At 37.9% G+C, this 22,523-nt stretch overlaps 2 pseudogenes; both read left to right on the top strand.

Annotated features, from left to right (window-relative positions):
• Positions 1 to 1,262: 1,262 nt before the first annotated feature.
• LOC120201097 lies at positions 1,263 to 13,225 on the top strand (annotated as a pseudogene).
• A 2,160-nt stretch (positions 13,226 to 15,385) lies between these two features.
• LOC120201095 lies at positions 15,386 to 17,297 on the top strand (annotated as a pseudogene).
• Positions 17,298 to 22,523: the final 5,226 nt, after the last annotated feature.

Genomic DNA, 22,523 nt, shown 5'->3' with positions numbered 1-22,523 from the left:
AATCTTAGGGGCTAATTTGTGTATTAAACTTATGTTTTTACTTCAACTGTTCTATACTTAGCTGTACAGTGCTTAGAATTTGTAGTTTTCTCTTTGAATCTTTTGGGGACACTTCCCCACCCAATCACACAATCCGATTATCTCTAAAATTTAGGGATTTAAACAGATGTCCTCGGAGTCGATGTCGTTATATGACGATAGCAATATTATCCGGAACTATTATAGTATGACCGTAATATTTGCAATCACCGCAATAATAAATATTGTGTGCGCAATAACAATAAACCCGATATAACTGAAAATGCGATTCCAATGATAATTTAAATACATGCAAAAAAACTCCATAATTCCTAGTAGGTAGGTCCGGCCCCGCTTCATTTGCAAACTCTTCAATGTTGTTGTGTTAACCATCCCATTTGTGACATCCCATCTGTCTGATGCTTTTGTCTGCAAGAGAGGACATGAATAAGCTGTACTTCATAACTCTCATGTCTTCTTTCGTCCCTAATTTATGTAATTGTTATTCCTGACCCTTCATTTTTGTTACAGTATCTAGATCTAACATTTATGTTTAATATGGACACGAAAATATATATGATCATTGGAATAACATAAGCCTTAATATGTATATGATAATTTTTCTGTCGCTTTCATTTTTAATCTACGTTGTTCCAACTCTTTATTTTGTTATAGTATCCATATCTAATACTTGCGTTTCACATAAAATACGAGAATATACATAAAAAAATTTATAAAATATAACCATAACATTATAGAATTATTATTTATATATGACACTCACATCTATTTTTAATAACATAATTCTTAACATGTATATGATGTTTATGGTTGATTTCATGTTATTAGCCCACAAACGGTAATGATACAAGGACACCGATCAACCATGCTTAGTTAACGATGTTAACGGGTCGAGTCGGGTTGAATTTTTTATCCACACGAATTCAAGTTAAAATTTGGAATACTCTATTTGGATTTGACTCAAAATCCGACCTGATTTTTAGGTTAAAACAAAGATTTAAATAAAAAATATTATTGTAATTATCCCTATATATATAATTATTATTATTATTATAATATTATGTTGGACCGAATTGAGTTGGACTTTTTTCACCATAAACTCAAATATGACTTACTCAAATATGAATTTTTTAAATAAAAAATCGATCAAATCAAGTCAAAACTTATCAAATTCAAGTGAAATTATAATTCCTGTGCATAGTGAACCACATCATAGCATTAAGGTGGTGCTGATTTAGCCTATTTATACGCTTAATGTTAAAGAGAGTTGCTTATATCGGCTACCCTTTTAATCATTCTCTTTTAAGTTCATCCCTTAGATATTTCCTTCATCACCTCATTATTCCATGTATTCCAATTCCATACCATCGCCTTCCGAGGCATGTCCAGAGACGATGAACTTTCTTTCGCATACATGGTGCGACTTTGCGGTTCAAGCTTTACAACCCGAGGTACACGATCGGTCGATCGTCATCATAGACAATCATTCTCTTTTAACTACTACATATAAGATGTTATACTTGCATATAATGTATTTATGTTCATCAGTCCAAAGGGAATTGAATTCATGCTGTTGTAAATGACAGAGGATGGAGAAAAGCACAAAGGTTGATGCTACTGATCTCAAGTCGTCTTTGCCGTCATGGAAATCGATCGATGTAAAGGTAACATGGACGATACTGTTCCATTAATGCTATCAAGTAACGACGTACCGGCCTTACTCATCGACGTCGTAACTTGTTTTATTTGTTTTCATTTTATCTTCAGTCATGATAAGGATGCAACAAGCTATGCATCCAGAACTGAATTACAGCAGCTGTTTACGAAAGAAATGGGTAGGTTCCATGTGGTTCGCCTACTATCTTAACCGGTACTCGTAGAGAAATTAACGTTTACGACTTGTCGTCGATGTGCTCAGATGCCGTAGAAGATAGTCCCCTTCAAGGGCATTTCGATCAAGAAATGGTTGAAGAATATTAAAGCAAAGAGGAAGGAAGAAGATAGGCTACAAAGAGCTGAAGTGCAGACAGCGATGTCGGTGGCGGGGCTAGCAGCAGCATTGGAGCGCGATCGCGGCCGAGAATTCGAAAAGGAACGATTGTAACATGACCAAGGAGGCTGCAATAACCTCTGCAGCTGCTCTGGTTGCTGCACAATACGCCAAAGTGGCGGAAGCAATGGGGGCTAAGAAGGAGCAACTCGGCAGTGTTATAGGTTCGGCCACGAGTGGTACTGGTGCAAGTGAAATCTTAACACTAACAGCTTCAGCTAATTGTTGACGAAAACGGGTAAAGAAAACGAAAGAACACGAGAATTTTACGAGGTTCGGCAATGTGCTTACGTCCTCGGTGCCTAGGCGGCGCTAGAAGTTTTATTCAATGATCTTTTAGGTCTAGGTTACATCTCTATTTATAATAGAAAACCCTGGTACATAATTACAAAATCAACTCTGTACCGTACCGCGGGGCTGCGCCCCCGCACCCCCAACCCACATAATTCGTAACCCCACAACGAGACTTTCTTTGTAAGGACAGTTGATGTTCGCTTCGCTCACTCCGCTCCATCTCCTGTCCTCTTTACTGGTATATTTATGAGCCATACCTAACAAATCTCCACCTTGGCGAATATCCTGCCCCTTGGAAACTTCAATGTGGGTTGGGTTACCTTGCTTCTTTAACAACTCGAAACATTCAACAAGTCCAAGCAATGCTTGAACTTGTCTGTCGTAACTGGCTTGGTGAACATATCAGCGGCATTCTCATCAGTATGTACCTTCTGAAACAAAACCTCTCCAGATGCAACCAACTCTCTGATCTTGTGGAACCTTACATCAATATGTTTAGTTCTAGCACGATACACCTGATTCTTAGCCAAGTTAATAGCACTTTGATTATCACAAAGCAACTGAACTCCACCTTGTTGAACACCCAACTCCTTCACTAAACCAGTAAGCCATAAAGCTTCTTTTGCAGCTTCAGCCGCTGCCATGTATTCAGCTTCAGTTGTAGATAGTGCCACGACAGATTGAACAGTAGACTTCCAGCAAATAGGCCCTCCACCAAGAGTAAACACATACCCTGTCGTAGATCTTCTATTATCCAAGTCACCTGCATAATCTGAATCCACATATCCTACAACCAAAGGATTATCCCGCTGACTCCCAAAAACAATTCCATGTCCCACAGTACCCTTTAAGTACCGAAAGATCCACTTGACTGCTTCCCAATGTTGCTTACCAGGTTTAGACATGTACTTACAAACTTGACTAACAACATGAGCTAAATCAGGACGAGTACATATCATCGCATACATCAAGCAGCCAACAGCATTAGAATACGGAACCTTTGCCATATCTTCAGCTTCCTTATCTGTCTTGGGGCACTGTTCTGATGAGAGCTTAAAGTGATTCGCCAATGGAGTGCTAACTGGTTTTGCGCTGCTTATCGCAAACCTTTCTAGCATTTTCTCAACATAACCTCGTTGAGATAGCCGCAGTTTCCTTGAGTCTCTGTCCCTGCAAATTTCCATTCCAAGAATTTTCTTTGCAGCACCTAAATCTTTCATATCAAATTCCTGACTCAATAAAGTTTTCAAACCGATAACATCATCCATGTTCTTCGCAGCAATCAACATATCATCAACATACAGTAATAGAAAAATAAAAGAACCATCATCAAGGCTCTTAACATAGACACAACAATCATACTCACATCGGTTGTAGCCAATCTTGATCATATAGGAGTCAAACCGTTTATACCACTGTCTCGGAGACTGTTTTAACCCGTACAAAGATTTCTTCAATCTGCAAACTAAATGCTCGTTTCCAGGTTGAGTGAAACCTTCAGGTTGCCGCATGTAGATCTGATCCTCTAAATCACCATGCAAAAAAGCAGTTTTAACATCCATCTGCTCTAAATGCAAATCCCAACTAGCCACCAATGCAAGTACTGCTCGGATTGAAGTATGCCTGACCACAGGAGAAAAGATTTCATCATAATCAACTCCTTTCTGCTGTGAAAAACCCTTCGCTACCAAACGAGCCTTGAACTTCTCCCCCTCTTTTTCTGTTACTGCTGGTTTCTTCTTATACACCCATTTGCAACCAATCGGCTTCTTACCCTCAGGAAGGGGAACTAACTCCCATGTGCGATTGTGATTCAAAGACCCCATCTCCTCAACCATGGCTGCCATCCACTTGTCATTTTCCTGACTAGTAACGGCATCATGAAAAGTAACTGGATCATCACTGCTAACAGTAAGTGCAAAAGATACCAAGTCTTCAAAACCCAATCTGTTCGGAGGCTTTATATTCGTCCGTCTCACCCTGTCTCTGGCGAGACTATAATCCTGCAAATCATCCGTAGTGGAGCCACCAGAAGTAGGTTGAGAAGTTTCTGGTTTCTCAACTGGAAATTGCTCGAAATCTACCACTGTCGTGTCTTGCTTCTGCTGCAACATAGACTGTTCATCAAAAACGACATCTCTACTAATCACAACTTTCTTCGCAACTGGATCCCAAAACTTGAATCCTTTGACACCTTTCTTGTAACCCAGAAAAATGCACTCCTTCGATTTTGCATCAAGTTTGGATCTCTCATCAGCAGGTACATGCACATAAGCAGGACAACCAAAAATCCGTAAGTTATCAAAACTAACATCATGACCAGTCCATACCTCTTCTGCAACTTTCCCAGCCAGCGATGCCCTTGGCGATCTGTTGATAAGGTAACACGCCATGTTAACAGCCTCAGCCCAGAAGTGTTTGGGAAGCCCCGCATTCAACCGCAAACATCTGGCTCTTTCATTCAACGACCTGTTCATTCGTTCCGCAACACCATTCTGTTGTGGTGTCTTGCGCACTGTAAAATGCCTCTGAATCCCATGCTCCTTACAGAATTGTAGGAACTGTGAATCTGTGTACTCCGTACCATTATCAGACCACAAACACTTGATTTTTCGTCCTGTTTGGTTTTCTACCTCAGCTTTCCACAACTTGAACTTCTCAAAAACTTCAGATTTCTGTTTCAAAAAATACACCCAAACTTTCCGTGAAAAATCATCAATAAAAGTAACATAGTACCTAGATCCACCCAAAGACGATGTCGTGGAAGGCCCCCATACATCAGAATGCACATAATCAAGAATCCCTTGAGTTGTGTGCTTCGCAGTCTTGAAACGGACTTTAGTCTGTTTACCAAGAACACAATACTTGCAAAAATCGAGCTTACAGCTTTTGACACCATGCAACAAGTTTCTCTTGTGTAATTCTACCATACCACGTTCACTAAGATGAGCAAGACGCATATGCCACAATTTTGTCGTATCATCACAGGACTCAACAGAGTGAACTCCACCTGCAACGGTACTCCCTAACAATCTGTAGATATTCCCTGCAGTCATCTTGCCTTTCATCACAGTCAATGCTCCTTTAACAATCCGAATGGTTTCCCTATCCTCGTCAGCCTTAGGGATAAAACCATTCTTGTGCAAAGTGCCCAAGGAAATCAAATTCTTCTTCAAGTCTGGGATATGTCGAACACCACTCAACGTCCGAACGGAGCCATCGTGCATCTTAATTCTGACATCACCAATACCAACAATATTGCAACATCGATCATCACCCAAATAAACCGAACCAGAATTAACCGGCCTGTATGTCGAAAACCATTCCCTATTTGGCGTGATGTGATAAGAACATCCAGAATCAAGAATCCAAGCATCCGTCAATTGTGTCGTTGAAATAGAAAGCATATCACCCTCACTGCAATCAGAAATATCATCCTCGACCACGTTCACAGACTTGGATGAGCCATCACGCTTCTCATCGGTCTGCTTTTTCAACTTCGGACAGTCTCGCTTCATATGTCCCGCCTCCTTGTACTTGTAACAGTGAATCGTCTTCTTATCCCTGGATTTGGATCTGGAATTCCGCTTCCCGGACCCTGCCTTCTCTGGCTTCCGTCCACGATCTCGATTACCCTTGACATATAAGCTATCGGCTTGAGAGCTTTCCCCTGCATTCTGCTTCCGCTGGTTGTGAGCCAACAAGGCTGCAGTAATCTCCTCAACGTTGATAGTCTCTTTCCCATATGTAAGAGTAGTCACCATGTGTTCGTAAGAGGAAGGCAACGAACACAACAGAATCATCGCTCTGTCTTCATCTTCAATTTTCACATCAAGCCGAGCCAGATCAGAAACGATTTGATTGAAGACATTCACGTGTTGCGCCAAATCGTGATCGTCCTGCATCTTCAGCCCATATAGCCGCTGCTTCAGATACAGTTTTGTCGTTAAGGATTTGGACATAAACTGACTTTCCAACTTCCTCCAAATTTCGTCTGGAGACGATAGATGCATGACGTGATACATGACCTCGTCCGCCAAGCATAATCGTATGGTTCCTGCCGCTCGCTGCTGCAATTCTTCCCAATCTTCCTCATCCATCGACGTCGGCTTTGTAGGTCGCAAAGCCTTCAAGATCCCTTGCTGCGCCAATAGATCCTTCACCCTCGTTTGCCATAATCCGAAGTTACCCTGACCATCGAATTTCACGACTTCGAATTTTGCTCCTGACATCTGATACCAATTGTTGACGAAAACGGGTAAAGAAAACGAAAGAACACGAGAATTTTACGAGGTTCGGCAATGTGCTTACGTCCTCGGTGCCTAGGCGACGCTAGAAGTTTTATTCAATGATCTTTTAGGTCTAGGTTACATCTCTATTTATAATAGAAAACCCTGGTACATAATTACAAAATCAACTCTGTACCGTACCGCGAGGCTGCGCCCCCGCACCCCCAACCCACATAATTCGTAACCCCACAACGAGACTTTCTTTGTAAGGACAGTTGATGTTCGCTTCGCTCACTCCGCTCCATCTCCTGTCCTCTTTACTGGTATATTTATGAGCCATACCTAACACTAATATATATGTAAGTATAAACATAGATATCATGTTCGATTTCCGACCATCGTCTGCGATTTTCGCAACGTAGTTTGAAAACGAATAACTCTTTGAACATATTCTAATAATTGTTGCAGCATTAAGAGAAGCTGCTACACTTAAAGCAAGAACAGGGTGCAGGAACAGATTCAATGGTAGCGCCCCCATCCTTCCAATCCAGGACACTGTTGATTTTCTGTTCGAGTACGAGAAGTGCAGGAAGATGCTAGCCAAGGGCACCGAGCTAGGAGTAGAAACACCAGATGGTTAGTAAATTTCACCCTTTTTCTTAAAGAAAAATATAAAAGTGCCATCAAAATTCAACATTCGAACTCGATTAAACCCGATAAAGCTTTCAAGTTGGAGTCTTAACAGCAATTTCTCGACAGGGACATACAGGATCAGATCAGTGTCCATAGTACTTTGATGGTGAATCAAAGGTCAGACAGTAAAGTCGGAGGTTAAATCAATTAACAATAATTACAATCAAATAATTAGTTCATTATGGCATATATTTTCAGGTCATTCTTAAACTAAGGAAGCTCAGCCTGTTAAAAAGCAAGAAAGAATGTAAGTCTCACACTGTCATCATTCTTCTATTTTTCTTTAACGATGAAGATCACATGGAAAGTGGATCAAAATCTGGATTCTATAGTTCAGGCACCGTACTCGACTTGCATGCCGAGTTGTACAGAGATCCCGAATCCGACGAGTTGACCGACATATGCTACTTAGGTTGGGGAAACTGGGTTATCACACTAATATAGTGTCAAAATTGACTTAAAATGTCAAGATTAAAACTATCAAAATTTCACAACGCACAAACCCGTCAAACTAATGAATATTGAAACATAATAGAAAAACCCAGAGAACACACCAAATTTACGAAGTTCAACGAAAATATCGTCTACTTCTCGGGCACTACCGATAATAATTTCACTATCGACAAAATATTACAAAATATTACAACAAATGTAATTTCATAGAATTCCCAAAATATTACAAAGTGAGAGAATGAAGAAAACAAATGAGAAAGAGAACTTATTGGGATACTTTCAAGCGAAAGTGCTTAGGTCTATTTATAATTGAGCTTCAAGGACCAATCTTACAAGTAACCTAATAGTTTAGGGACCAAATGATAATTTTTCCATGCACACAAGTTGACAACTTGCCAACTTGTTAGCAAATAAGGTTGAGTGTGAATGAAGCTAGAGTGGTAGCTGAGTTGTTATGAATTGTGTGAGGTTGTTGAGTGTTGTGTATGTGTGTGAAAGCATAGCCTTCTGTTAAGGTGGTTATAGAGCTGAGTTGGCATGAGTTTGTTAGATAACAAGTTGTATAAAAGGGGTATTAAGCCCTCAATTAAAGCATGGAATTACTTTATTACTCTTGTTGTGCATTTCTTCAATCCATAACAAGTTAGTAATCCATCATGGTATCATTCGCCGTCTGTTCTTGAGGCGCTTCGCTGCTTCAGTTACTGGAGGAGATGGATTCGTTGGCTGCCAAGACCTTCACTCACAAGAAGGCGAATGTCATTCTTGATGAATCGAATTTCTTACTCTGGAAGCAGCAAGTTTTGCTGACTGTTCGTAGTCATCGGCTCGAGCGGTTGCTGACTGGTTCGTTGCAGTCTCCATCTGCCTTTGTAGTTGGTGCAAATGGTGAATCTGTGCAAAATGAATTGTATGATGACTTTGTAGCACAAGATAGTGCACTGGCATTGTGGCTGCTTTCAACGATCAGCTCGCTTCTACTCTCTCAATTCGTTGGGGCAGAGACAGCGGTGGCTGTTTGGAACAAGGTCTTGTAGTTCTTTGCAAACCGCTCTACCACGATAGTCATCAGCCTCCATTATAAGTTGCAATCACTCAGAAAAGGAGATGACAACATAAGGACTTACTTGACTTGGATCAAGGAGGTTTATGATATGTTGGCATCGTATGACAGCGTCATCTCCACCGCAGAACAAGTTGCGAGTATCTTAAAGGGTCTCTCGAGGGAGTATCAATCGTATGTTGCCTTCATTACTACAATGAAAGAATCACTATCTCTTGATAAGGTGTGTTCATTGTTGATTGATGTCGAGACTCATATCGCTGGGTTTGACGCTCGAGATGATCAATTCCCTATGAGTGTGCATGTCACCAATATGAGCAATAATTCCAAATCTAGTAGTGCAAGTTCTTACAATCAGACTGATTATTGTAATGACTCTGGCTATGCTACTCGAGGATGAGGTCGTGGTAGGCCCAGGGTTCAATGTCAATTATGTGGCAAGAATGGACACATCGTGGTTGATTGTTGGTATCGGTTTGATCAGAATTTTTCAGGTAGGGGTTCTAGTCGTGGCTCTGCTAGAGACAACACTGGCAGTGCTAATTACTCAAGTATTGAAGCTATGCAATTAGATGGTGATGCGTGTTCCTGCTATACAAAACGATATGTTGAAGCTCATACTGCTCATCGTGACTTCTGGGTGGTTGAATATGGAGCATCGCACCATGTGACACTTGATGCGTCGACCATCGATCATAAATCTGACTTTTCTGGTCCAGGTAGATTACTAGTTGGCAATGGTGTACCTCTTTCGATTCATGCTACCGGTAAATCTGCTTTATGTTCTAATTCTCGAGCACTTCTGTTAAACGACTTGTTGCATGTGCCTAAGATTACAAAGAATTTGTTATCGGTGTCTAAGCTTGCTAGGGACAGTGGTGTTTACTTTGAGTTTCGAGCTACAAGTTATTGTGTTCGTGATGAACAGTCTGGTGAGCTTCTATTGCAAGGTGAAGAACGAGGTGGTCTCTACTTTTTTCAAATGGCTATTGATGCTGCGAGTAGTAGTCAGGCAGTAGCTTATTCTGTTCTTACCTTAAATAAATTGTATGAACTATAGCATAGGCGTCTAGGGCATCCTGCTCATGGGACCCTAGAACAAGTTTGCAAATCACTTCATGTAGTTGTTGATAAGAACTTCAATGAACAATGTGTTGCTTGTCACATGGGTAAAAGGCATAGGCTCCCTTTTAATGATTCAAATACAGTCTATACTGCTCATTTTCAATTAATTTACACTGATTTATGGGGACCTTCACCTGTGGTTTCCAATGGTTACAATTACTATGTGACCTTTGTCAATGCATGCACACGTCACATGTGGTTGTATTTGCTAAAGGATAAGTCACAGGCAATTCATACTTTTTCAGTTGTTTCAGCAGCTTGTTTCCATACAATTTGATTCGAAAATACAAGCTGTGCAGAGTGATTGGGAAGGAGAATTTCCCAGTCTATCTCGTGTTCTTCTAACAGCTGGTATTTTGCATCGATTAACTTGCCCTCTCACATCTGAGCAAAATGGAGTCGTAGAAAGAAAGCATAAGCATGTCATTGAACTTGCCCTAGTTCTTCTTGCTCAAGCATCTATGCCTCTTAAGTTTTGGGCTTATACTACAGTAATGGCAATATATCTTATTAACAGGCTACTAACTCGAGTCTTGCAAGGAGTGTCTCCGTTTGAATCATTGTTTCATAAGAAACCTGACTATACCTTACTAAGAGTATTTGGTTGCAGATGTTTTCGTATCTACGCCCTTTTAATCGTCATAAATTGGAGTTCAGATCACAATCATGTACATTTCTGGGTGTGAGTCCTCAACATAAAGGTTTTTTTGTGCCTTGGGGCAAATGGTCGAGTTTATATGTCTCGGCATGTCAAATTTGACGAGTGGCAATTTCCTTTTGCAGCTGAGAGCAGTACTGGTACGTGTGGGTCTTCTGGTATGACTAGTCGACCTCTTGATGTTGTCATGGATATTCGTAGATTGGGTGATGTAGCTCTTGAGACGTTGACGATCAGCAGGCTCCTGTGTGTGGTTATGAAGGTTCTGTTGGCTCATTTAATGATCTTGAGGATTCAAATGAGTCACTCGCTAATAATGAAGTTCATTCCTCATCTCCTGAAGAATTTGTTGCACCTAATGGATCAGCGCAGGGATCTACTGCCAATCATCATCCTATGTTGACTCGCAGTAAATGTGGAGTTTACAAACCAAAAGTATATTCCAGTATTATTAGTGATAGTGTTCCTGCTAATGTTCATGAGGCCTTAATGTCACCCAACTGGGCAACTGTGGTTAATACTGAATATTCAGATTTGGTTCAGAACAAAACCTGGAGCCTAGTTGAGATACCAAGAGAAAGAGTCTTTTCAGTTGTAAGTGGTTGTTTAAGCTTAAGAGGAATACTGATGGTTCTGTCCATCGTTATAAATCTCGGTTAGTGGCTAAGGGTTTTTCACAAGTCCCTGGTCATGACTTTCTCGATACTTTTAGCCCGGTTGTCAAATTTGCAATAGTATATGTGGTGCTTGCGATTGCGCTTACTAAGGGCTGGTCCCTAAGAATATAGACGTTGATAACGCCTTTCTCAATGGTGATCTAACTGAAGATGTTTATATACAACAACCCCAGGTTTTGAACAATTTGACTCGGGTGGGTCTCCTTTAGTGTGTAAACTAAATAAAGCCTTGTATAGGCTTCGACAAGCTCCACAAAATTGGAATGAAAAGCTTAAAACAAGTTTTCTTGAGTTAGGATTTACAGTTTCAAGAGTTGATGCCTCCTTATTTGTTAGAGTCATGAATGTCTCCTGCACATATATTTTAGTATATGTCGATGACATAGTAATCACTGGAAGTTCAGATGTTGACATTAATGTTGTTATGCAACTGCTGAACAAAAAATTTCTCTAAAGGATATTGGGGAACTTTCAGTTTTTCTTGGAATTGAATTCAAAAGGAGAGGTGCTGACTTAGCTCTTAGCCAGAAGAAATACATCATGGAATTGCTGGAAAGAACAAATATGCTTCAAGCTACTCCAACATGCACTCCTATGATAGCGTCATTGAAAGGGTCAAGTAAAGGGAGTGTGTTGTTATCCAATGCACATGAATATCATAGCATTGTTGGTGCGTTATTATATGTTTGACATACACGACCTGAAATTGCTTTCTCATTCAATATGGTGGCTCAATTCATGCAAGCACCGTGCAAAGAGCACTTGGTAGCTATTAAGCGTATCCTACGTTATCTGGCTGGCACAGCAGATTATGGTCTACTATTTTTAGCTAAGGATACTAGATTGTCTGTCAAGGCGTTTTCATATGCTGATTGGGCTGGAGATGCTGGCAACAGGCGATCAATGACTGGCTATGGAGTGTTCATTGGTAACAATTTAGTTACCTAGGTCTCAAAGAAACAGAAAACGGTTTCTCGTTCGACAATGGAAGCTAAATATCATAGCATTGCTGAAATTGATGCTGAGGTAACATTGGTTGTTGCGTTATTAAATGATCTAGGGTTGAAGTCATCCGATGGTCCTATTGTTTGGTGTGATAATACAAGTGCAGTTGCAATGTCTGCTAATCCTGTATATAATGCGAAGTCCAAACATGTTGATCTTGATATACATTTTGTTAGGGAGAAGGTTGCAGCAGGTTGCCTAAGGGTGAGCTATGTGCCTGCTGGTTTTCAGCTTGCTGATGGATTTACTAAGCCCTTGACAAAGGCACCATTTCAAGTATTTCGAGACAGACTTCATGTCCGTCCTTGTTAAAAAAAACAAAACAACGGAAGAAGGAAAAAGATGGGAGAATGTTAGCAAATAAGGTTGAGTGTGAATGAAGCTAGAGTAGTAACTGGATTGTTATGAATTGTGTGAGGTTGTTGAGTGTGTGTGTGTGTGTGTGAACGCATAGCCTTCTGTTAAGGTGGTTATAGAGCTGAGCTGGCATGAGTTTGTTAGATAACAAGTTGTATAAAAGGGGTATTAAGCCCTCAATGAAAGCATTGAATTACTTCATTACTCTTGTTGTGCATTTCTTCAATCCATAACAAGTTAGTAATCCATCACAACTTGAATCAACTTGCAACATTTGGTGTATATCATAGTCACTTGTCAACTTGTAGTAGCAAACTCAAACTTAAATTTTTTAATGGTTGTAAAGTTGAACTTAAATTCATGTCAATTTTAACTACTATTTGGACTTTATCCAAATTGTAGCTTGTAAATATACAAACTACACATAACAACCTAATCGTGTCGACGATGAATTCGGGGACGATTAAGCTAGACAGGGTGGATGATCACCAGTGTTACAAAACATGGGAAACCACCATTAACCACATGCTCATGCTTACAACTTCTTTTACCAAATATCAACTTCAGTTCCACAAGAACTGAAGTTAACTGTGTTTCCTGTCATGTCATCCGATGCTCGTATCGATCAGTTTCGAATACTTCTTTATCGTATTGTATATCGATTTACATATTAAAAAATGTAGTTGGATATAAATATATGAAATTGATACTATCGTTGGCATGGTACTTTGAGTTCTTTGCCCTGAAATTCATAGGAACTTCACTTTTTCCCCCTCAACATTCCTTATACTTTGTCGTGTTTGATTCATGGACAAGAAGCAAGCTTTTCTCATGGTAACGAGAGAAGCTTTGGAGCTTGTAAATTGGATGTTTACTTAAAGGAATATATAGATTTAGTCAATTGATTTTCAGAAGTGAATTCTATTGACAACAAAGCGTGGTGCAGTTAGAACAGTTTAAACAAAAAATTCATATTTATTGTTTAGATTTGATTTGACATATACCAACAACTTGCATCAGCATTTTAAATGATTATACCATCAAACCCTTTATCAGTGGACACGGATTATTTCAAAGAAATTAAGATCTCGAGTTTAAGATATTGTAAAAATAGTTTTACAATGGTACTGATAAGAACGGTATATATCGAAATCAGGTCGATCGAAACCCTATACATGCCAATCTTTATTCTAAACATTTGAGTCTAGTTTCACTTAGCATAAACCATATATTAATAAGTCTCATGTAAATACTCACAGCAGCTCTTTAAATAGCATGCTATGCAATCTTTTAAAAATAAAACCAACCCATAGTATGAGCATAATAAGATTCGAAAAATTAACATTATCGATTTAAATAAATATGCAAAGTGTGAGCATAACCTATAACAAAGCCAGGCATAGTTTAGCAAAATATATATCATTTTGACACCCTAAAGCTTAGTGTGTATAGAAATTTTATTTCAGTTTTTTTATACAAATTTTTCTTATTTTCAGTTGTACAAGTTGTCATACAAAACTAACCCATTAAAATGAAAAATTATTAGATGGATATGGATTACTACGTCATTCGTGGTCCCAACCATTAAGGTTCATTCATCTCTCTTTTTTTTCCATGATAAATCTTCACATCTTTCCTACTGAGTGAGTAATTATTTGAAAGTTAACTTGAGATGAATGAATCTTATTGATTGGGATCACAAATAACATAGTAAGCTGGGTTCATCTAATAATTTCCCCATACAAATGTATTAAAAGCATTACCATAATGAGTGACAGATAGGCCAAAGCTACAACTCAGAAAATATTACCATAAAATGTATATCCTAATTTGACTGTAACCACTACTACACGTTATAAGTCGTACACGTATCCAAATTCAATTTTATGGAGAATAAAATATAACATATAACTGATAATTAGTTTCAACTAGGGATAGTAACAAGTTGGATTTAGACCGAATTTAGCTAGATCCAGATCTAAATATATTTTTACATCTTGGATCTAGACCCGTCCAAAATCCGTGAGTTTAGAAAATTGAGACCTAGATCCAAATCCAACGAATATCACAGATTCAAGTCTAAAACGGGTCTATTAGAAAAAGTCATTTGATCTATTTTTAACATAATAAAATTATTATTGATTAATTTCACATCACATCTCCAATAGAGTAAAGATTAATTTCAATACAACTAATAACATAATAAAAAATATAAACTAAAGTCTCAAAAAAACTCTTAACACAATTGCACAAATGTCTTTTGAATAACATAAACATTAAAAAATATAGATCATGAAACATTCTATAGTCACAAGCCGAATTGAAAACCTATAAAAACTTAGTCTTCCCCTATAAAATATTTATATATTTTTTAAAACTTATTATGTCATTTATATATATTTTAAAATCAAAAGTTTGCTTTTCTATAAACGGGTAAACAGGTCCAGATCTGATATCTTAGTGTCAGATTTAGACCATGATATAAAATTTTAAGATCCAAACCCTATAAAACGGATCTGGATCTACGAATTCGAGTCGGGTCTAAATTCCATTGTCATCCCTAGTTTCTACTATACCAATGTGAACTCGCCGAGTCAGCACCCTTCTTGGAACGTTACTAGTGAACTCGGTTCACCAACCACAACTCAGCAACTCTTTTTTCATTATTCTCCTGCTATATAACGTGCATGAATATTAGACTTACCAAAGTTGCAGTGGTTTCATAATCAGGCTGAAAAAACAATGGGAGGAATAACTGATTGCTTGCCTGCTCTGGCCATGATCGTACTGCAATTCGTCTACGCCGGAGTTGCTCTATTCACCAGGTCTGCTCTGGTGAAAGGGTTGAGCCCCAGGGTGTTTGTTGTCTACAGGCAGGGCATGGCTACCTTGCTCATTGCCCCAATCGCTTTTTTCTCAAGGAGGTAACCCTAATACTTCAATCTTATCTCTCTAGGGAGTAACAACTAACAAATCACTAGGATTTAGGTTTCAGGGTTTGTATATATATATATATATTACATATCACATGCTTTTTTTGTTGTTGTTGGCAGGAAAAACTCAGCAAGGTGCAGTTTGGGGTTGAAGAGTTTTGCTTGGATATTGCTGGCTTCTCTTCTTGGGTGGATGCTGCTCGCTTATTTATCTATATTTTTATCATTCTTTTTTGGTGAACTTTACATTATAATGATTTGTTATTTCGGTTGTTTTTGCAGTGTTACAGTCAATCAGAACGCATATTTCGAGGGGCTATATCTGTCGTCTTCAACAATAGCAAGTGCAATGACTAATCTAATCCCTGCCGTCACCTTTTTCATGACAGCCGTTCTTGGGTAATAATACACAAACACAGTCTGGGATGCTTTTAAACTTTGTGTGGGATTCTTTTGACATTTTTACTAATCTTGATATGATTAGGCTGGAGAAAGTTAATATCCGAAGCCTGTCAACTGTAGCCAAGATAATGGGAACTGTGATCTGTGTGGGTGGAGCCATTTCCATGGCGGTGCTCAAAGGCCCAAAGCTACTGAAAGCAGAACAATTGCCACCAAATGGTTTGTTCAGACCTGTAGGTGAAACCTGGTTGCTGGGTTGTTTACTTCTACTTGCAAGCAGCTTTTTTGGGCACTTTGGATGGTCTTGCAGGTATATATATTCTCCTCAACATAGCTAGGACAATGAAAATGTAGATCAGTTGAGTGATAATCTCACACAGGTCCCAATTTCGGCGAGCTGCCCGGATCATTTGTACTCATCGACGTGGATGTGTTTCTTTGCCACCCTAGAAGCAGCAATAGTGGCATTTTTTGTGGAGAGAGAAGTGGAAGCTTGGATCCTGAATTCACAACTTGAGCTTACTTGCTGTCTATATACTGTCAGTCCTCTTTGTTCCTCTACACTTTCCATGTTGTTGATGATAAGAAAGACGGTAGCGATTGGCGGTTCACTCCTTATAATTGAATGAGTTGAAAGTGAGGATGAACAGTACGTCAAAAAAAAGATAGAGAGACAGGACCCCTTGGTAAAGTGGGCTAGAAAAAAAGACCTCGAACTTCTTTTCTACCTCTCTCTCGGCGACTGTTCATCGACACCATCAATCCATTTAAGCGAATCGTCATACACCATCACAGTCTCAACATATGTCATTATTTCTTTTCCAAGCATTGAATCTTAAAATGAGTTGAAAATGCTTCTTTTTTCTTTCCCATTTCGTTTAGGGATTCGCCTCGGCGGAGTCGTTTTTCGTTCAAACTTGGGTTATATCACAACGAGGTCCACTCTTTGCTTCCATGTTCAATCCCCTATGCACTGTTATTGCCACTGTATTTGTTGCTGTTTTCCAACACGAGGAGACATATACAGGAAGGTAAAAAAAACATTTTTTTCCTTTTTCCATTAAAAATATCATTCATTTGTTGGTTAACTTCTGGTTTGGTTCAGCTTGGTTGGTGCTCTTGCGGTCATTGTTGGTTTGTACGTTGTGCTGTGGGGTAAAGCTAAGGACCTCGAAAAGATGGATCCCAAGCAGCTTCACGATGAGGCAAGGGCCGTGCAAGTCACCATAGATGAATCCTCTGACAAGACCGATCTACAAGAAGCTCTTCTGTCTCACAAATCCATTTACGATGACGATATGGGGATTAATCAGAAATGACAAAAATATATGTTTCGATAAAATTATAAATGGATCAGATCAACAAGAATTTATCCAAACATTATGGTTAAATTGAGGGTTTCTTTTTATTATAGTAGATTTCTTTAATTTAGCTGTGAAGGTCGCCATTTAACTCGAACTAACAGATTTCAAATTAATTTGATCCAACTAGATTGATTATTTATTTTTAAAATTCGAGACCGAGTCGTACCAAGCTTTTTTTAGAAAGTAGCGAGTAGTTGAGTTTACAATTAAGATAAAAATTTCAACATGACATAACATAATATTATAATTATAAGAATAATTACAATAATACCTTTTTTAATTTTATTTTTTAATCAGATTCTTACTTTACCTAATAAAAATAAATTTTATATTCATATATATAAGTCAAGTATGAGTTTTAACCTATAATATCATATCGAATTTCAGATTGGGTGAAACACTCCTAAACCCGTGTCGGGTCAAGTACGTGTGTAAAACATTAATTTTTGGATCAAATTCAAATGAAAAAAATCCAACTCATTGCCATCCCTAAATGCAGGGGACTTGGAACTCAACTTCCATAGCACCCTGCAACTAGTATGCATCCCTACCACGTTGATATTATCTTATACTGTTAATCATAGTAAAAATATTATTTATTTAGATATGATTTTGTAGTATTTATATGAGATTTTCTTGTGTATATAATGGTTTAAGCTCAAAGAAGAGGAAAACAACCTCAAGCAGATGGTTTAGGGAACAAAAGCTCAAAAGAGATTGGATTAAATAGTGTTCAACACTTTGTACCTTAAAATGCTACGAAACAATCAGCAGAAATATGCAGGTTCATGAATCAAGATATCGGACAGACATTAATTCGTACTCAAGTTTTTGACCGACTCATCAACCATAATGCATTAATGCTTCTTGACGGATTCAAACAAATCTCCATTTGAAGATTATTAATTCAAATGATTCTGAAACAAACATTGAAACTTAACCAATGACACGATCCAGAGAGCAATATGAATTCTCTATGCCAGAGAGGGGTCACCTTATTTTCACTGTGTAATCACAGAGGGCACGGGAGAGTACCATTCTCCCTCTGCTCATTCCACTTCTCAATCTACAGCAATTAGGCAAAATCCAAATTATTAAAATAAGAAACGCATGTTAAATATATTCATTTTTTTCTTTATAAACTGAAGCTCATACAGACACTAGAGAAAATGAAAAAAATAGTTTAGAACAAGTAGAATGTAATGGTGAAACACCGGTAAGGTTGTTATGTTATTCATTGATCAACCAGCCAACCAAGCAGGGAACAATACATTACAGCACAATCACCGAAGTATATAAAATCCCAACAAGTAACGATGTATTCACCACTTACCAATCTACCTGGACGCCAACTAAGTAGTAATTGGTGACTCAAAGGATCTGAACATAGTCTATAAATTCACATACTAGTTTCATCAACTTATACACCTCTATGGATATGAACGAGCTAGCATAGGAAGATTCCTGATTAGAAAAGCCATTCAAGGACAATCTAAGTACGTAATTATTTGTTTCCTTCCTTTCTTTTATCTTCATCAGCAATATCAATCATTAACTATGATTATATTGACATATCATATAGCACACTCAAATGTCAAAGTATACTGACATGATATATTATTTCTGCTGATTCAATAAGTTAAAATACAGGCAGAAAAATCTATAATCAACCTAAACACAATATAGAGGTTTGGTGAGAAAAACAAGCAGCTCAAACTTAAGCCCTTGAATGTCAGCGGATAATTCATATTTACAACTGTTATGATGCGTATGCATCATCTGGTATCCAAAACCACAAAATATGCCAAAAGCTTTACAATAATGTCATGACATATAGAAGTACTTAAGCTTGTGAACAACAGAAATTGGTACCATGAAGTAAAAAAACCAGCACATAATAATGAAGTTTATATGAAATAAAGCACACATTCTCTAAACATGGCAAATTCCAGCTCACTTGAGATAATGAAAAAGAACAAGATATATAATTACCCATTCACAAGGACAAAGAGAACGATAGTATTTGGCAAATCTTGCACATTCATTAGATTCTTCACCCTTTGCAGCCAAGCACCTGTAGTTGATTTGAAGGTTAAAAAAAATTAAATGTAATAGTTTCTAACAAGCAGAATTTTAAAATAAAAATCAATGTACCTGTGGAACTCAATGTAGCAGGTGAAACAATGTCTAGTTTAATTGTTGTACGGAAACGGAAATCAGCAGGGGCTGTTTTCAGTTCAATCTGGTATGAAAAAATGTGAGAACTAATAAATGATAACCTGATCTGAATTTGTTACTTATCAGCGCAAAGTGAAAATTCCAATTATGAGAGTCCAGATACCAAAGGAAATATACAGTAAACTAAATATACACGTCCATAAGTTCATAATCCAACTAGCATGAATACACTTCATTAATCTTCAACATTATTATACTCAAATAACTCATTAATCTTTAACATTACTATACTCAAATAACTCATTAATCTTTATTATTATTTTTTAAAAAATAAACCTTTAATTTGCATTTTTTACCAAAATAAGAGCTTAACTGTTAATTTGTAACAAATAAGCCCTTTACATGTATCGATTTTTCATTTGAAATAAAGGCATATTTGAGCATTAATAAAAAAAAAGCATATTTGGGTACAATAAAAGGGCTTAGAAAAAACCGAAAAAGTTTCAAGGTTGCCTTCATCATTTTAGCATTGTAATAGTACAAAATGATTCACTAGACTTCAAAGATCAACAATCTATGATAATAGTAAGATACATGAAACAACGCAGTATTCTCCACCCAAATTCTTCATCTATTGTGGACCCTAATGCAATACTCACCGCTGAGGGTCGACCCCTTCCAACTCAAACAACTCTCAAAGGAACAAAACTTCCAGAACATCCAGCTTAAAAGTTATGTCACGCAACACAAGTAAAAAAACTTTTTCCCTCTAAAGCAATAAACTTTCAGATTCTTCAAATCGGATGACTTCCAAAATTGAGACAATTCCCCTATTTCTTCAAGCATTTGGAGGGAATGAAAAAAATCACAACCAAAAAACTACAAACTGCGCAAAACGGTTTCATCAAAAACACCAAAATATTGGGCCATCTAAAGTGAAGATGAAAAGAATGAACAAACTTGTGATCAATAGAGGAAGCCTCTATCGAAAAATTGATTTATATAAATAATATCCTACTGGTTCTAATAAAATAATCGGAAAATAAAAGAAAATGAGATGTTACCTCATCTGCCATGACTAATCCGATCAGAGAAGCAAAGGACGGCGAATCGCTGGGTTTTTTTCCCCCCTGGCGGATTTTGAAATTGGTTATAGATTAATAGCCAACGAAATATAAAAAAATAGAAACAAAAATGTAAAAAATCGCGAAATATAGGAGGACCTAAAAAAATAGAAAGTTAATACTTAGAAACAAAAATGAAAAATAGCAAGATAATGACATTAAATTTAAAATAAAAATTAAAAGATCGCATGCCAATGACCAAAATGCAAACTAGAGGAACTTGGGAGGACTACGGAAGAGATTAGACTCTTCGGGTCCAAAACGCACATATGGGGTCCAAAACGGCGCCGTTTGATTGACCTATATATTTCCTTTCTCCTCTTTTTTATTTTACTTCCCCACTCTCTCTCTCTCACTCTCTTCTCAAATGCTCTGCCCTCTCTATACTTCTCCAGAAATCGACGATGAGTGTCATCGTCGACCGCCGCGTCGGTCGTCGTCTCCAGTGACAGTTTGAGCCTAAAACTTCCATGCTGGTTATTCTTGACGCGAGGAGTCTATATCGATGCTCCGATTCACGTGAAATAGTCTTCAACGCCGTGAAAATGACCGAGACGTTTCGGCTCTCCAAGGCTCCGATCGCCGCCGTCCGTCGTTAGATCGGGCCGAGTTTGAAGTATGTTGCTCACCAGACCTTTGCCTCTCTTCTTATCGTTTGAATCTTCGAACGGAGTCCCCCAATACCGGTGAAGCCTCCAGCCGAAGGTAAAAACCTTTTCTCTTTCTTTTTTTTAACAACAATCACTCATATATTTTCTTTGTCTAGACCCGAAACCGAGCTTCAAGAACCCAAACACCAGCTAAAAGGCCGAAAGAGCAACCCTTCCGCTCATAATTCGCCGACCGACGAACGAGGATAACTCCTATGCTTCGAAGAGAGGTTTGAAAGAACGAGGTAACAAACCCTTCTCCCTTTCTATTTTTTGTTGTTCATGTGGAAACAAAATAACCCCTCTGTTTATTTTTTTGTTCAAATATAACACTAAAACTAAAATGAAATAATAGATAAAAGAAGTAAGGTAAAATCCTTTGAAATGTTTAGGGTTTTATTTTTTTGTCTTAAATTTGGGAAAGACCCCTTTGTTACAATGTTTTTTTCAAAATAAAAAAAATAAAGATGCCTCTTTTTACATTGCACTGCTTTCAATCAACAAAAAATAAAAAATAAGGAACCACATGTATTTTTGCTTGCTTTGGGTTTTATTGAACCCGGTTACAACAAAAAATAATAACGTTACATCTATGATTTGGGCGCTGTTGGGACAGTTTTCAGGGAAGGGAGATCTTGCAGCAACTGTAACTGGGGCATTGAATACCCCGGATATTCAGAGATTACATACTGTTGTTTTCTGATTTTTTTAATTATTTATTGATACTAAAATAATATATAGGGTGAAAATTAGTGATTACAGCTGCCCTTATTTTCTCATCGCTGTAAAACAGGAATAGAGCAAAGATATAAATCACCAATTTTAACTGGTCTGACTGCTTGAAATTCTTAAGCTACAAGTTCTCCTCATTACGAACTCTTCACTCTCCTCAGATAAGTTCTTCTCATTATGAACTCTCCACTGGAAATGTTGATCTACCTCTTTTTATGATGGAATCGAGAAAAGGTTGAACAAGTTCTTCTTATTATGAACTTCTTCTCCGTCATCGGATGAGTTATTCTCATTATGAATCCTTCCATTAGAAATGTTGATCCACCTCATGTGATGGAATTGAGTGAAATGTTGAACAAGTTCTTTTCATTAGGAAATTCTTCATTGTAAATGTTGATCCACCTCCTTCTGTGATGGAATCGAGAAAAGGTTAAACAAGTTATTCTCATATGAACTTATTCTCCTTCATCAGATGAGTTATTTTCATTACGAACCCT

Source organism: Hibiscus syriacus, unplaced genomic scaffold (genome assembly GCF_006381635.1).
Source record: "Hibiscus syriacus cultivar Baekdansim isolate YM2019G1 unplaced genomic scaffold, ASM638163v2 tig00006988_pilon, whole genome shotgun sequence".
NCBI classification, from domain to species: domain Eukaryota; kingdom Viridiplantae; phylum Streptophyta; class Magnoliopsida; order Malvales; family Malvaceae; genus Hibiscus; species Hibiscus syriacus.
The sequence above is the reverse complement of the archived record's forward strand: the minus strand, read 5'-3'. Positions and strand labels throughout refer to the sequence as shown.